This window comes from Nesoenas mayeri (assembly GCF_963082525.1).
Source record: "Nesoenas mayeri genome assembly, chromosome: 10".
Classification (NCBI taxonomy): domain Eukaryota; kingdom Metazoa; phylum Chordata; class Aves; order Columbiformes; family Columbidae; genus Nesoenas; species Nesoenas mayeri.
In genome coordinates, this window is record NC_137560.1 from 18,604,634 (window position 1) to 18,622,403 (window position 17,770).

The following is a 17,770-nucleotide window of genomic DNA, read 5'->3' on the forward strand; positions in this document are numbered from 1 at the left end:
GTTCCTTAATGACAAATGGAATCAATTTGGGGAAACAGAGTTGCTGCTATTTCCCTACTGTACCATTATATATTAACTCAGTTCAGTGAGATCAATAAGACACGAGGAAAACTACCAAATCAGTGCAAGGTAATAAAATCAATGTGCAACCGTAATGTCATTAAAAACACTAGAACTTCATGATAGGACTTCAGGAAAGTACAAAGCAATCTTTATTGAGTCAAAATTTATCATACAGAAATTAGCATCTGCAATGACTTGGTAATTTGAAGGAAACCTCCGTCTGCCATCCAGGGTCTAACTGAAGAAGATAATAATTAAGAAATATACAAAAGTGACTCTGTGATGGCAAAACACTTCACTTGTACTAGATACAGGAACTGTACACACTCTATTTCATTTTGTAAACAAAACAAGCACTTAGTATGTTTCTCAGGATCAAGTGGATATAGGAAGAGCAGCCAGTACAGGATAATCAGTTGCATAATTCTAGAAGACAGGTGTATGAAAGGTAAAAGGGACACAACGGGGGTAGCTGTGCAAACAACTGACACAAGGGAGCTGTCACTGTGGACTGTCACAAAGGGCTGGCAAAATATGCAACAGCAGGGGGAATTAATGCTGTCACTTCAGCATGGAGTGATTTTGGGGATTAGGCAGGGGACTTTGCTGTACGAAAGTGCAGATATTGAGGCATTATCCATGAGAGTGGCATCAAAAGGCAATCCTGGCTCTCTGTTGGCATTAAGTAATAATGACGCTTGGTACCATATCCATGGCTGGTGACAACAATGTCTTCAATATGAGTGTACAAGATGAGCTATGATACTTGCAGAATTGGTGATGATTTGTGGCAGTGTTCATTAATACAGCAATAAGAATACAGCAATAAGAAAAGCACCTTGCATTAATTCTCAGTGGTAGTGGCTCCAGCAAATGAATCAAACCTTTCTTCCATTTGTTATACTCATTTCCTTTAGAATATAAAATAAAGTTCAAGGTTTGGGCTTGAGCCCAGCATATGATTGCCTGAAGCGCTGCCATAACGGTAATGTTCAGCAACATCATTCCTCTACAGTGGATATACATAAAAGTAGCCATTTAAGAGAGCTTTCTTAAATATCACCCTGAAAACGAACTTTCCTACAAACCGAAGGCTCACTAGAAACCTGGTTTTCTACTTGTCTTCACTTAAAAAAGCTCAGTCCAGCTGAACTAAAGCAAGCTATTAACCATGCTTTTCCCTTTTGGAAAAGCAGGGAGGGAAAAATAACGGCAGAAGCAAATCGCAGTGCTGAGTGCTCTGCTCTGGAAGATGCTGCTGCGGAGGTGCTTGCATGACTCTGGTGCTAAGGAGCGTCACTGTCCACATCTCTGCCAGGGAATTCAACAGGGACATTACCACTGCACAGACCCTACAAGTTAAAGCCACATGAGAGGAAAATTGATGGTAGTGTTGCAACTGTCTCCTGTGTGAGCCAAAAACAGACACCTGGGCAACAGCAGAAATACAGGCCACACAGGATCACAGAATGTCAGGGGTTGGAAGGGACCTGGAAAGCTCATCCAGGTCAATCCCCCCATGGAGCAGGAACACCCAGATGAGGTTACACAGGAAGGTGTCCAGGCGGGTTTGCATGTCTGCAAAGCAGGAGACTCCACAACCCCCTTGGGCAGCACGTTCCAATGTCTGTTACCCTCACTGAGAAGTTTCTTTTCATATTTAAGTGGACACTGCTGTGTGGCAACACTTTCCCTATTTGCAAAGGTGCGACCTATTTGTCATGATGAGCCAAGGAGGGCATCCCCACAGCTGTCAGACCTTTCCCTACCAGTTAGCTTGGGGCACAGCTGAACCTAGACACAGCTTTTACCGTCCAGGTGCGCTCCTCAGCTCACCCCCTGTAACTTGCCCCTCGAACGCTCCGGCCCCAGCCCAGCCCAGCAGCTGCAGCCGCGTCCTCCCACTGCAGGAACCACCGCGGGGCGCGCCTGGGAACACCCTCAGCCCACGCGCCCAACGGCCGCTCCGCGCGCCCGGAGCGCGCATGTCCCCGCGCGCCCCGGCGGCCATTAGGAGCCGAACCCTCCTCCTCGCCCGCCTCTTGGCTGCGACGGGCCGGTGTTCGCTCGCCGCAGACCGCCCCTTCTCCGCCGGCAGCGCATGCGTGTTGGCAGAGAGAGTGTAAGTTTCCATTTTGTGTTCATTTCCCCCTCCCGCTCCCTCGTTGCGCTGCCGAGCTGTCCAGCGGGGAGGTGGCGGCGGCCGCTGGGCAGAGCGCGTCCGCGGGGTCGGCCGCTGCGCGCGGGCTGCGGCGGGTCCCGGGCTGGGGCCGCCGCGCTGGCGCTTCTTCCCCGGCTGGAGACTCAAACAGCAGCACTTGGCGCTGGTTTAAGTGTTTCGCTTTCCGGGGCCGCTGGGCTCCTCGCTGGGGCTTTGCGTTGGGTGGTGCGCGGGCAGCGCTGCGGTGGCGTTTTCCGGTCTCATCCGTACACGTTTGCCCTCCATCTAGCAGATCAGGAGAGGGGGGAACCCGATTTCTGGACATCAGTGGTTTAAAGCGAGTTAATTTATCTTTATGCCCTGCAGAACCAAACCAGTCATGGCAACAACCTGCCTCTGTTAAAATCACAGACACTCTGGTCAATCACTTAAATTTATATATGATAGCAAGACCTAAACTCACTTCGGGTGCTTTGCACACTCTGTCCAAGTAATCGTTCTGGTGTCTTAATAAAGGATTTTAGCTGAACCTGGGTGACAACACGGTACACATAGCAAAGGTAGTTGTGTTTTTCAAAGCATAGTGTGTGTCCAAATAACAGATTCTTAAGAAGTCACTTCAGAAATTAGTAAAATAAAGATGGAAAACAAAACAAAATAGTCATCTTGTTCTTAGTTCTAAGTTAGAATTGAAAACTGAGCTCAGGGATGTTCAAGTGAGAGTTGCTTTAGAGATAAAAAGTATCTTAGTCTGAAATGATTTTTGTGGGGTTTGATATAATTAAAAATCTTACAGCGTTCTTAGAGGAGAATACAAAGTACAGTTCAAAAATAATTGCACACAATATGACATCTGTAAGCAGTTTTATGAGTAATTAATTTTCAAATGTTGGATGTTGGTGATTCAAATAAGACATTCCAGAGCATCTGGTAAGATCTTGGCTACTTAATTTTAAATTGAATCACTGAAATGTCTGATGGAAAAATGGCATTAAATACTTTGCCTTTTTCCTCTGGGCGAGATGCCTCTTATCTCCGACAAATAGCAGGCCCCCTGATTTCATAACCTTCATTTCCCTTCAAATGCATTTTTAGATACTCTGAGTAGTTTTAAATCTTTGAATGGCAGCCGAGTACCATTCCTATCTTTAAAAGTTACATTCTGTGTGCTGAAAAGAAATTCTGCGCACATACGCTGCTTTTTTCCTGTAAGCGTTGGGCACGGAGTGCTGGTAAAAGCTGAATTTAGTTCACTTGTCAATTCTGCCACATATGATGAAACTTTTAGTTGTATTTCTTTCATCTTGTTTATTTTTTTCCCTTGTATGATATTTGGGCAGAAATGTTGCGAATTTCATTCCATGTGAGCTGTTACGTTTCCAAGTATAGCACTTCTGATGCAAGTTCTAATTAAATCTCTTCAAAACATGCTGTTTATTTAATTGGTATTATAGTCTTGAGAAAACTTGGAAGAATTAAGGCAGCAATATTGAAAATGGTGGAGCCTACTTGTTTTCATTTGCCTATCTATTAAACGGATTTTTTTTAGTTGAGTCCATTTTTCAGGTGTTTGTGTTCAGCTCTTTAATATTAGTTTTACCTTTGTTATGGCTTATGTCTCTGTGTCATTGAGAGGAGTGTTAAACTGAGGCTGTAGTAATAGATACTTTAGTTTGACAGCCTCTGAGTTGTATGTTTGCAGCTTCCACTGACTTTATTAATGAACAAGTTAATATTTTTAACTGTTGGGAAAACTGGAGGAAATAGAGATGATATTGGAAACAATGGCTTGGGTCAACTCATAACTTAATGTTGAGCACAGGATTATCCACTTGTCTTGCATATTACAACTGTATATGTACTTTATAGGATTTGCCTTTTTATCCTTACAGTGTGTAATCCTCTCATATTCATTTTGTGATCTGTCACACGAATCCTTTCGTGCATTTGCAGTAAATAGAATTACTCAGTTTTATACATGTTGAAGTCATTCTTTTCTTCTCCGGTGTCTGCAGCTTCGTTTGTCAATTACGTTTGTTTATGTAATTTTATGTGTTTATAATTTTGTCTGTTTCTGCAAAAGTTACAACTATTGCTGTTCTACAACCTTGTCAACTGATTTGTGTATAGACTGTCATTAGTGTGTATATAAACAGCTTCAGACAAATTCATAATGTTTACTACAGAGGCCCAAATGTTGTTTCTTGAAGTCTGCAAGAAAACTGTTGCTGACTTGTATAGCCTGAATTCTAACACTAGAATGATTCTGAAATGCAAGTTGATTATTTCCAAATACCTTGTTGCTATATAGGCAATGTTTTATTTTACGCATTAAGATTAACTGGTTTTAAGTGGAACTTAGGTTGACCAGTATAATCCATATTTTCGCCTTTTATTAATAATAGCTTAAATGTCTTGTTTGCCTTAGTATTGATTCTTCACACTTACATTTAAATTATTCTTACAGGACTACGTGTTTTTGTTGTCTTGTTATTTCCATAAGCTCTAGGGGAAGACGGATGCTTTAAAAAAGGTCTTAATAAATTACATTCATTCTTCTTGTTTTTCTTTACTACACCAGTAATTTTTCAAATAGAACTGTCAGATACGTTTAGCACAATGTGCTCTTTGTGCATCCTTGTAGTTTCAACTGTTGTTTTCTCAGCGCGATATTAAAATACATGTCTAAGGAGGTTAAAAAAAAAAAAGGCCTAAGCAAATCTGGGTTTGGTTTATTTGGTAATCAGATGCCTACTGGATTCCTTTGGATGACTGAGTCTACATGAGGGGAATACAGTTGTACACAAAGCTAATTCTGAATATCCATCATTGATACTCAGTGTCAGAATTTGAAACCTTTCTCTTAGGAGCTTTTGTTTTTTCTAGTGAAGTAGTTACCTGTTTACATAATAGCATGCATGCAAAGTAAGGATAAAATTGGGTTGTATGGAATGTAGCTTCATAATATTCAGCATTTAGAAAGCTATACTATTAAGAATGAAACTTGTATTAATTGAACTTGGTTCCTGTGGGTTTTTTACGTTGTGTCTGTAAACTGGATCTAGTCCTGTTTATGACTAACCCATCACTTGCTGTGTTGATACAATTAAAATTTGCGTGTTCTCTCAAAAGACAGTAAGTGACTCAGTTGCTGAAAGAGCTTCTGCAGATGTCCTTAATTAAGATTAATTCCTCTCCTCCCTTACAGTTCGAGACAGTAAATATGTTGATTGTATTCCAACAAGGAACAAATGGGAGGGTGGTTGTTAGAAAGACCACTGCTCTGCAAGTGCTTGGATTGTGAGAAGGAATCACAGGCTATCAAAGGACCCAAAATGGAGGTTCGACAGAATGCAGTCCCTCAAGGTCTATCAGCATGGGAGAGGTGAGGTTACTTTCTGAGAGGAGCAGGGATATCGATAGGTTCCTGCAGGCGGTTCTGGTAACAGGTTGGAAGAAAAGGCTGGTTTTGAGAGCACTGCACTTAGTTTTGAAAAATACCACCCTGTGCCTGAAAGTTGAAATCATTCACATAAGAAATCCATAGCTGGACAGCACGATGTATTGAGGCTCTACTTTCTAATTTACTTGTTTCCTCTGTCTTCAGGTGAAGTACAGGAGATAAGCATTGCAAACTTCGTGAATATTTTAATGGCTATTCAGTTTTAATTATGGTGATCATTTTCTGTTGTGATATTCCACCGGAAGTGGATATCATTGTGCTGAATTTCTAAGATTCGGACAGTAATCAGATGATTCATTAGCTACTTTTTATAGTTATTATCTATACTCAGAGAATTTGCTTTGATTGGCAAATGAAACACTAAAGAATCATTCTTGATTATTAGACTGGTTAAGCTTTAGCTAGAGGTGGTGTTGAAGAGGAGCTTTATTATTCATATATAGGAAAACTTGCTTTCTGAAGGCACGTATTGCATCAATCATGTTACTATACTTGTGGACAATATGTTACTGACATTTCTAAGGAAATGCTGTGTTGACTGGACTCCTTTTTACTGCAGTAATTACAAATTTCTCATTTCCATTTTATTTCTTACCTGTAGAATGGTGACACAGACCAAGTAGGGTTCAAAAAAAGCAAGCTTTTGTAATGAATAGGTAAAAGGGCTATTTGGAACTTGTTGACGCTTTCTTCTTGTGGAAGTCAGCTACTGATACTGTACCTTTCCACTCCTACTTGCTTTTCCAGATCTTACAAGATTCTTTCAGTTTGCTTGTGCCAGTTGTTCCCTTTAAGTTACCAGTTTCAGTTTCCTTGAAACAGAAGACACGCAAGATGTACATTTCAAGTGAAATGTTCCCCTTGCTAATATTTTGAATGAAGACCAAGGAGTACAGAATGTGTATTTTGAAATACTGAAAAGCAAATTAGAGCACTGCCTTGTAAAAAAAGGAAGAGCAGTTTGGGAGTACAAGTAACTCAATAAACAGCCGTGTACACCTATCGGCCCTGGTGCTGTTCTTCTGGCAAGGATCCCTGGATCAAATTTGACTCTTGCTTTATACATGCACAGCACAGAAATGGTGATTGTGTTGTAAAGATTCAGAATACTGATTTGTCTTTGTGTAAGTGAAAGCTTTTGAATGCTAATGTGTATGGTAGTATTGGCTTGTCCAGAAAAGCCATGGATCCCTTGGGTCTTAGAAAAACTGCACAGAAAAACATAGTCCTGTCACATTATAAAACAAAACAAAAAAACAAACAAACCAAAACAAACAAACCCCACAAAGCCCAAACCAACCACACAAAAGAAAATCCGTAGTAATCACTTAAAATAATTATCAACATTCAAATCCGTAGCAGAGTTAAGCATTGTTATTCACTGGAAATCCAACAGATTGCCATGGCTAGGAGGCCCTGGTAATTTTTGCTTTCTCTTTACTCTTAGAAGGAACTTGGAAAGGTCAGGCATGTTCTAACGGTCAACAGTGAACAAATGGGCACAATGTAGAGTTCAGGCAGATCATGCCTCGCAAGGTGATGTAATGAATTCCAGATAGGCCATTGATAGCTGGTATCTGTTTTTCCTATGTTAAAACCCAGGTATGCTGTGTACTGCATTTCCTTCGAGATAAAGGGTTATATTCCTTTGTGCCACGAGAAACAAAAATATCTTTAGATAGCAGAGAGGTTTGAGTAATGCCAAATCTTATTCTCACACATGTAAAATTATGGTAGAAATTTTCAAAATGATACAGTGCTGCTAAAGGCCAACTGGTTTTGGAAGTGCTGTGGTTATTCTAGTAGTAAACTTGAAAAATGCTAAATAGGCCTTGGGAAAAGAGCTGTTTCTAACCTTATGGGCAAGAGTAAGGAAAATGTTCTGATTGAGAGATGTAAAGAAACCTTTTGCTTTTAATCAGAATATGTACTTTTCCCCTCAGCAGTTTCCACTGCAATACTGAATATTCCCAGTATAGCTCATCAGATTTGCAATGTAATGCAACCAACTCAGCAACTACATGTCAACTTCACGTTTCTGCACCAGATAGAGGTTTTCTGTATTAGCACTGCAGTGCTGCCTGTTACTGTATCAAAATAACGCTGTGACTGAAGGAATGAATAGTCAAAAACATCTTTGTTAGTTCTGAACATAAATGATTCTTAGCATTTACGCAGATTTAGCGAGGTCTTAAGTTGCTTGAAATCTGATGTGTCTGGTAGGTATTGGCCTCAGAAGGTATTTTGTTGTTTAGAAGTCATTGCGCACCAGCATGTTGGAATAGTGTACATATGTCATTTAATTTGTTCTCAAAATTGTTTCTGAAATGTTAAAGAATAAGGCTTTAAACTGCCGTAGAGCTGACTTTTGGCACTAAGTATGCATAATATTTGCCCCATTTGATGGTGTTATGCAAATACTGAAAATTAAGTACCTTCTGAACTGTTTTGCTACATTTGTGTACAAGTCTTAACTGAGAACTAAGAGATAATGAAGGCATGTCGGAAAGCACTACATAACATGCAAGGCTCACATTTGCATTTAGCTTCAATTAAGACTGGGAATCAGTGTTCTATTAGTAAAAACTAAATGATGATTCCCTGAACTGATAAGAAGTAAAGTATTTCATAATATTTTTGGATTTGGAAATAACTTTTAAATGGCATTCATATGCTATTATTTTTCTAAATGGTCATTAAAATGAAATGATGCTGCATTTTATGCTGTTTTCTATTGTCAGTATTTTGTTCTTTTTGATGCTGTACCTGATTCTTACCACTTTTTTGATATTCTGCTTCAAAAAAAAAAAAAGAAAATCATTAATTTTAGATACTTTACCCATGATCTTTGGCATCTCAATGCATCAAAACCAGTAGCTTCATTACATGCTTACTTAATATACAGTAGCAGAGCAGCCAAGCTGACAGTCTTTAGATCCTTCTGTAAAAGGACTTTGAAATTACTCTTGCAGACGAATGTACGTCTCCTTTTTATTTCTTGTGCTGGGACATCTCCTAATGATTTCAGGCTTTCAGTCTCTTTTTAGTGCATGTTGTGTTATTAAATATTTAAGAATTATATGGCTGTGATGTACGCTATTTCAGAAGATCAGAATTCTATTCATTGCAGAGAAATTTCCAGGTCAAATTTGGCTTTAAAACATTTGATTTTAGAAGGAGATGGAGGAAGGACAGAAGGGAGCTTACCTAAGTTTGTAAATGTCTTCTGTCATATTTTTGACTAGGCAGATGTTTTGCTGAGGAAAATGTGTATTCTTGTTTAAAATATGATTAGGTTCACATATTTATGGAAAAAAGTACAGACAAGTACATCTCGAATGAAGAGCTGATATTCTACAGAATATTTCAACAAAAAATTTTATGACCCTGGACTTGAACCTCTACTGCTATGCAACCTTTCATAGACTTTGATTTTAAATTATCATGAAACTACAGTGGATTATTGTTTTGTGCAATGTTGATTGTCAAACTAATGTGCCTATTTGTGTGTTGCTGCATGTAGATGATCAACTAATATTTTTGGTTCAGTTACCATTACAGACTTGTGTAGGAGTAGTCATTTGCCTATTGAAAGCTCCAACTATTGTAATTTATGTAATAGATATTATCAAATATTTATTTATATAAGGAATTTTTATAAGTTTAGTTATTTTAAGTTGTCCTACTAGGTACTGAATTGGAAGAGTATTCTTGGCAGTTGGACTGTCACAATTAGACTGTTCAGTGTGTGATGGTAAGTGGTTACTAGTCTTGAACTTCATAACAACTGCAAAGACTAATCCTGATTTTTGTTAGGTAAGAAAATACTGTGTGCAGGATTTAAACCAGGGAAGATTTAGTGGTGCTTGGATGTTTGCGCGAAACAGTGTGAAGAATCTTACAGTGTTTTTTATTTTGAACTCAAGATATGGTTTGAGATATATTAGATGAAGTAGTGCATTGTAGTATAGATATTTTAATGGGAGTAGTCAAATAAATGAAAAGGGCTTTCTTAGGAAAACAAGTATTTTAAAAGTATATGTGTGCCTGACGATGTAAACAAGTCTTATGAGATTCAACCAGTACTAAAAGTAGGACTTACCAACAGAAACTTTCTTTCCTTATATGTATTTTTAATAGCATAACCAGCTCAAGGAAGGAGAGATGAAGCAACTCCATCTCAGCTGCTGGTTTCCTTTCTGTGTGTAATGTGTTTGTTATCTTGGTACAGCTGTTTCTTGGGTTGTGTGGTGACTCAGGCCAGGGGAGACATCTTAGCAAACTGACTATACAAAAAAGGTGGTTTTCAACCTTGGCAAAATTGGAAAAGTTCATTGTTCCAATTCATTGCACAGCCTACAGACAGTTGCTCGCGTGAGCTTATGCAAGATCTAGAGAGAGGTGGGAATTGCTTTAGGTAGAGGAGGAATTGCCAACCTTACTACCCAGAAAATTCTACTTGGAAACATGGGGTAAGAGAGTCCCTCATCCTCTGAACCAGAATTACACTGCTGTAGTGTAGACAAACTGCTGCTTTATTTGTGCATTGTCCCAACAGAGGTGAAAGAGAACAAATTCTAAATAGCACTTTAGCACTAGTCTTATGTGTGCAAATGCTTCTGTGAGTTCAACAGATTCATTTAAACAAGTTTGATCCAAAGTGGGCTAGATAATCATTCATCTTTTATTGGATTTCTCTGTTGAAAGGTGGCTGCTGCTTAGCTCTTAATGACAGTGGAATGCTCACAGTCAATTTCAGAGATAAGCTGAATGCTGTCATTTCTTTGCAGATACTGTTTACAGACTTCCAGCCATACAGTCACTGCATCAAAATTTGACTTATTCCACGTTAGCATCAAACTGGGATGTGGCCATGTTGTAATGGATCAGCAGCTGAGTTGCATTACTGTGTACAGAAGTATTGACATCAGAATACACATAAAAAATTATGTATTGACATAAAAATATTGGACAGAAGTTCAGCATAAGATATTTTTTATTAGAGTGTATTACAGACAGGACATACAAGCTCTGCATATCTAGTCAAATAGAACATGGATAGATCATTGACCTACACTCTTAGTGGATTAACAGAGTTTTTCTTGGATATGCTTTCTGAATTAATTTCCCTACATACCTTTGGCAGCCTGCATAGTATATATATTGGATTAGAAGTTTTTTAAAAGTTCAAAATAAACTGCCTTGAAACCTGTTTCTTGAAACATATTTTGTGTTCATAGGAGAAACTTCTTTCTTTAAACTTTGCCGGACAGTTTAGGAGAACTTAGGAAGTTAAATTAGCGGGAATGCATAAAGTCAAGTCTCTTCCATAACCCAACTCCCTTCCTCATTTGACAGGTCTTGCTGCGTAACAGCTGTTGCTGTTGTTTCATGAAGTTAGAAAAATATCTTAAACTGAGGTTGGAAAAAGAGAAAAGCATTTTTAATTAATAGTTTCAGATAGTTAACAGTGTTTACTTTGTGCTTTCTGGCTGTTCCAGTATCTCGGTGTGTTAAACTGAACATTTCCTAGTAAATGCAAAGAAGTTAAGCTTTAAAACCAACTAGGCTAGAAGTAATCTGAACCAGCGTTGTTAGATTAAAGCACATTATTTGACAAAGCATTATTGTCCTATTGCATCCTTCAGATCGAGTTTAGTCTTGGGTAAATACGAAACGAGGATCTCTGTTCTACTCATTGCTGTTCTATTCTGAAGAGTACCAAAGCCAAACTTCAGCATTTTATAAGTGTCTTTGTTTAGTTAGTTGTATTTTAACTCTCACAATATGTTTTCCAGCTTGGGCAGAACGCTGTTGTCACTGTCGGGATGGATGGTCTGATCTGATGGAGGTTGCATGTTCTGAACCTAAACAGGACTTCCAACTCGGTGTTAATTCTCATTTCATCAGGCATTAGCATTACAGCCATAGTTGCAGTAAGCTGTTCTGGAGGTTGTATAAAATAAAGGTTTCTTTCTTTGTTTTTCCAAGTGTTACAAGCAATAGTCAGCTTTGGTGGCTGGTAAGTGGTTTATATAATAGCTCTTGTTATGACACCTGTCCTTCCAGAAAGGAGGGTATTGTCAGCTGGTTTCAACTAAGGCTAATTTGTGAGTGGTTCTCAGAATTTATGTTCTTCATAACTAGAGATTTTAACAAGTCAGCACTACTGGTCAGATTATTTATGCTGCAAGTCTTGATTATTTTTTACTCATTATCTCTGAAAAATCTAAGATGAAAAACTTGAATTTTGGTAAAATGTCTTTTTTTCTTAAGTAGTTTTATCATCTTAGTGTTACTACATGGAAAAAGACAGACAAACACTGTGCAAATCTGATTAAAATTATCTGTGCTATTTCAAAGGTCAGGTGCACTCAGTGAATTTGCTTTCAAATTATTTTGTTTATTCTGTGTATGTATGCATCTTGAGCTGTATAAAGGTCAGGAGAGGAGATTCATTTTGGAATTTAAAGAAGTTAGGTTTTAACTGCTGGTAGCCTGTGTTAGACTCATTCGAACTAATGACAATAGTTTTCCTTTTTTTTTTTTGCTGTCAGTTTTATTCCTCTAGTGAAGCTCCTTTATAACAATGAGGTCCATTTCAAAAACAAAACAGTATTAGGAATGCGTTTTACTTTTTCATATTTTATGACATCTTTAAAATTACTGTTTAATTTGTGCAAATCGTCTTACTTGGTTTTTGGTTTCTTGGCTTGCATAATTGATATGGCAGAGTAGTGTTTTCCCAGCTAGAATAACATATTTAAAGGATACACAGTATTTAACTGCCTCCTGCCACAAATGGTTTAATAAAATAGGGGTTGTGGTGCAGTCCCTTAGAATTTTGAACAGTCCTGCTTTTATTAATGTTCAGGTTGGATAATATAACCACAAAAGGATTAATGTCTGTCAGTGAAGCATAACTAATTGCAGATTTCAGTCACAGAACCAATGACAATTAGTAAGGAAATGGGCTTCTATTAAGTACAAAAGAAAACGCATCTGTACGATGGCTACTTTTGTCCTAAAAAAGGCTGTTCCTGAAGTCCCCCTATGTTGTTGTTCTGTCTGTAGAATGGTAGAAATATTCTTGTTGACTTTTAAATAACTCAGAGCAATAGGGAGATTTTCAAAACAATAGTAATGATGATAGAAGTGGTCTATGTTGACTTGAGTAAGGCATTTATCACAGTCTCCCACAGCATCCTTACAGCTAAACTGAGGGAGTGCTGCTCTGCATATTTTTATTGTCTTTGCACATGTATTAGATGTAGTAGGATAGGACTGCTTTGTCTAAGTTACTTCTAGTGTAAATTAGCATGGTGAGTGGGGAAACGGCAAAACTCTGACAGTACAGAAGAAGGTTTAACGCACAGTAGATGTTTAACCTGGACACGTTTGTTGGCGTGTTCTGAGGGATTGTCTCAGTCCATCAGCTCACACTGGTTTCCCTGGGCACCTCTACATGATGCAGTGGTTGTACTACAGGTGTCTCGTGCAGCATATGCTGGGACAATGTTACTTTCAACTTCTTGTGGATATGTACTGCAAACTGTGAAAACTAAATATGAAAACTACTAATGTTTTCTTAAATGCAAAGAACACAAGTGACTAAGCTGTTTGTGCATGTTGTGTGCGCACCCATAATGTGAAATATCAGTGGCTGATGTTGGCTTCTGGCAACAATGCTTCTGCTTTCGTACCTGTAAATTCTTGAAGCTGAGAAGTTGTGGCTGTAGTCTTCCTTTTTTTGCTTCAGAGGTGTTCCATCATAAGCATAAATAATGTATGTAAAACATGAAAGTAAATTATGCTGAAGATGAGCATTATTCATTCTGTCCATATATATTATGTGTTTATGCTGTTATCTGTTTAGGGTTCTGTGCTTGTAATTGACTGAATTAGTTATGCATTTGTTGAGTTTCCTTTTGTTTTGGAGTGTGTAGACTGTATCTTCAGAAAGTTTGAAGAAGCTGGAGAGTAAAAAGAATAAAATATTGTCAGTGTTGAAAAAAAAACATAAATCAGAAAAAATCTGATGACATTGTTTAAATAGCTTCTCGTAAACTCATAAGATTCTCATTAGTCCAACATCAGAAGACTAATGAATATTAATGAATGAGATCAAAGACATTTAGAAATCAAAGCAAGTAAACAACAATTATTTTTAAGAATTATGTAAGTTTTTAACTGCACAAAATTATGAATCTTAAGTAAACAGCTCCATGAGAAGTTCTTCTTGAAAATATTTTTCCTGAAAATTTTTATGTTGAACTAGAAAGGCAATTATGTAATGTAAACAAAACAGAAAAAAATATACATCAAGAGCTGAAATGTATAAAATGTTTTCAATGTGATTTGTTGAAATACCTCTAAATTCGGCTGTGGAATCTAACAGGCTGGGAATTTCTGCTTGACTGAGACTGTCAGCACATTAATGAAATATTGAGAAGGAAATGACTTCAGAATGTTTCAGACTTCTGCTGTTTCCTTCTACATTTCTAGTGCTTTTGGACAAACATTACTTGTTGGAACATCTACATAGTGTAATTGTGTTAAAGAAGAGGGTTTTGTATGTCGCTTAATAAAGATTCAGATGACTGAATGTCAGAGTAAGATCAGAACTACCTTCATCTCAATATCTGCTTTTCCAAATGTTATCTAGATCTACCATGGTTATTTACATTTTGAACTGAATTCAATTAGTAATTCTTCTATTTCACTAAAATAAACTAAAATTTTCTGTATGAGATGATTTAAACAAAATAATAGTTCTAGGCATCACTTATGGCATCTTTTATTTTTATTTCTGTGATTAAAAATATATATACCTGTATAATCTTTTGTCTTTAAAATTCTGTGAGGAGTTTAATCCACTTAATCCACGAAAGACATATTGGAAATATTATTCCAAAGACACGGATTCCCTGGTGCAGCACAGGGAAATGTTCTGGTAGTAAAATACCCAATCCCTATGAGCAGCAGCGATATTATTTGACAGTTTGTGATTCCTACAAACTTTAATGGCAATGTTGCGCTCGCAAGAGGATTCTTGAAATATGGTCAAAGTAACAGTTTCATTTTGAACCTAGATATAAAGCTAATGGTATCTAACAGCTTTTAGTGTCACTGAATCAAATTCCTGAAGTAGAAAGAATGGTTGACATTCTGTTTTAAAGTGACCGTATGTTTGACCCAGTTCTGCGATCGTGGTGTCATCGCAATCGTATCGTGCTGCTGTAGCCTCTTGGAGCCTGACAAGCGGAACAAGTTGCTTCAGCTCACGTGGCTCATCTGTCACACTGAGCAGCTCCCGGATTTCTATTATCTGAATGAAAAGTGGAGGGAGCACTTCTCCATGCTCTCTGCCCATCAGCAGAGTCAGCAACCTGCTCGCAGCCCTGGGAACAGAGTGAAATGAAGTGTTAGAGAAAATAGAAAATAAAAAAATATTGCCAGAGATGCAAATGTAAGCCATAGGTAATAATTGAAAGGTTTGTGCTTAAAAAACAAAGCAAGCAAAACCAAAACTAAAGAAACCCAACCAACTGCATGAAAATCTGTCCAGGAACCAGATGGAGGGCTTTGGATTGCATGGGAGGTTAATGTTCAAAGACTTGCAATTACCTCATCTGAAAAGAAAGATGAAAAGCTTTTAGTTGTATATGTAAGATCCAATGCTAAGAACAGTTTTTTTGTTCAGTAGGGCAGTGACAGTCATCCCCATTTTCATTGTGAGCATTTTCTTAGCATTTAAAATGTTGGAACTTCTATGAAGATTTTAATATATTTTCCCAAAATAGTGCAGCTCTTGCCATAATCTCACCTATGTGAGGTTACACAGGAAGACGTCCAGGCGGATTTGAATGTCTCCAGAGTAGGAGACTCCACAATCTCCCTGGGCAGCCTGTTCCAGTGTCTGTTACCCTCACTGAGAAGAACCCCTGGGATTTATGGATGTCCAGATTGCCTATTGAAAATAAGTCTCATAAAAATTAACTGGGACATAATGTTAGGAGTTTGAAAAATTATATATAGGTGTTCAGCTGATTTCTGTTCATCTGGTCATTATAGACAGCACTTGCACTCAATATCATCATTGAGAGCATAGCAAAGAACAAGAATGCCTTCTGGTGATCTTAAACTGAGATTGTAATGAACTTCCCAGAGTGCAGTTCGTTGGCAAAACTGTTAGTTGTTCGCCTCCTTAGAAATATAACAAAAAAAAAGGATAGATTCAGAAAGCCCATCGGCTTGCTCAAAAGAAATAAAACTTGTAACTTCTGACCAGAATGAATCAATGGCAATATCACAGATGTAAAAAAAAAAAATCCAAAACAAGCTCTGAATGGTAAATGGTAAGTGAACAGGAACATCTTAAAAACGCAGCAGAAGGCTGCTTCTATAGTGAACTCTGCAATATATAAAGGCTAAAACATATATATATATATATATATATATATTTAATATTATTATGGTTTTTTTTCTTGGTAAAAGGCTGAATCAGTTTTGTGTGGATGAGAGAGGGACTCATGAGGGTCCAAACCAATATATGTATTTATTATCCCTTTGTAAGCCTTGAAGTACTGAAAGAAGGTACTCTGAAGGTGACTATTTATTACATTGCATTGACAAACATTGCCTTACACCTTTTGCTGTTACATTGACGGATCTAAGTGCATAGATTAAAGATAAAGCTGACAGGACAACTTTAGCCAGCTGGCTTCCTTATAAAAAAAATGCTGAGTGATAGTTAGATGGAAAATATGAAGAAAGTTGATTTGCTGAGGGTTGCCCAATCTCAGAACGGCTGCTGACTTCTGCTTTGTTTGCAGTGATTCAGTTATTCTGGTGTAGTTATCTTTGCAAAGATTAATGCTAGTGTATTTAAAAATAAATGCACTGGTACTGCTGCTGGTTTCCAGCTGAATAATGCCAGGTGAGGGGAAAAAAAAGTGACTGTTTTGCTTGCTTATGTAGTAGTATGTGTCAGCTGTTTCTATGAAAGAAGGAAGTTAAGATACATAATCCTGCATAGCTGTGGATTTTTCACTGTGTATTAAGTGGATAAATACCTAAAAGTGAGGTAGCAAATCATAATAGTTGTCTGTGTATAAAATATCACAGTAACTTTAGTCTTTCCTTTTGAAGATAATGAATCATTCTGTACTTACTCATAGATGCGTAACTTAATTGTTCTTTGATTAATAGTTAAAGTAGTAATAGTTTTTGAACTAAAAAGAGATTGGATAATATATCAGGCACCCTGACAGAGCCATTTTCATCAATAAGCTTGTTTTTGGTCAGATTCAAATATCCCATAATATCGTATTAGATTTCTACTTCTTTTTTTCTGAGATTTTCTGTTGTCAGCTTCAGAAAAGTTGAACTGCAACATAAAAAAAAGATTTAGAAATTCAAGATTCTGACATTATGCAGTGAAATTTAAATTTATATCAGTTTGTGGTGTCATAAATTGTAAATCACTGTAATTAATTATTTAAACACTTGTTGACTGAGTTGTGTAACATAGGAGAAACAAATGTATGCTATGCTGTGGTACAAGTTTTTTGTTTTTTGTTTGCATGTTTGCATTTGATGACATGGTAAATTTCAGTTTTAATGTTTATATATATACAGTTAAGCTGTTTATAGGTAAATGAATACAAAAGAGAGATTGGAACAAACATTTGTGTTGAATAAAAGCATTTTCAAAGGAAAACTTTTAAGAGAAGCAAGAAAGTGTACTTAGAGATGTGGCAGCAGCAACTTGTAGGTTTACAGCTGTTTGTACCTGCTTAATGTTCTTTTTAACTGTCGTTCTCATGGTACCTGCGGTGTTGTGTGCCATAGGGGACCCATGAACCAAATAATGTATTTGTCTTAAATTTAGATAGGTTTGGCTTCCGTTTCTTACAGTTCTTTTTCCTGTTCTCTTTCTCCTGTTCTTTTTTTTTGGGCACAGAGTTAAAATGTATGTTAGATTCCTTTTCAATATCTGCGTCCTTTAGGTGGCACATCTGCACAGCTGCTGTCAGATGCTGTTACCTGCGTTAATTGTCAGACTTGCTTTTCCTTCGACG